Source organism: Pteropus medius, unplaced genomic scaffold (genome assembly GCF_902729225.1).
Source record: "Pteropus medius unplaced genomic scaffold, Ma_sr-lr_union100, whole genome shotgun sequence".
In the NCBI taxonomy this organism is placed as follows: Eukaryota; Metazoa; Chordata; class Mammalia; order Chiroptera; family Pteropodidae; genus Pteropus; species Pteropus medius.
In genome coordinates this window covers 16,134,781-16,135,081 of record NW_024349799.1, presented here as the reverse complement: position 1 = coordinate 16,135,081, position 301 = coordinate 16,134,781, and the positions used below count along the sequence as shown (strand labels likewise).

Genomic DNA, 301 nt, shown 5'->3' with positions numbered 1-301 from the left:
ACCCCGACTTCGGAGGTCCAGTTCTTAAGGGGAAATGGCAACATCCATAGGTCAGGGGTGGAAGTGGGTGGGGGGGAAATTAAAGGGGGAAGGTTCAGTTTCTACAAGATCAAGACAAATCTATTGCTCAAGACTTCTGTCATCAAGAAGGATTTAAAAATGATATAATTCAGTTTTTAGATATAAAGTCCAGTCAGAATCAAATTTATGCTATACGGTAAGTAACCACCACCAGAGGGCAGTAAAAAGAACTTAAAAATGCAACCGGCCAGCCAAACTAGAAATTACAATGGAAGCTTCA

General features: G+C 40.9%; 1 protein-coding gene across 1 annotated transcript in view; it reads right to left on the bottom strand.

Annotated features, from left to right (window-relative positions):
- Nucleotides 1–301, bottom strand: part of PAFAH1B1 (platelet activating factor acetylhydrolase 1b regulatory subunit 1) — a 68,537-nt gene that overhangs the window by 7,701 nt on the left and 60,535 nt on the right. The gene's annotated exons all lie outside the window — the stretch shown is intronic.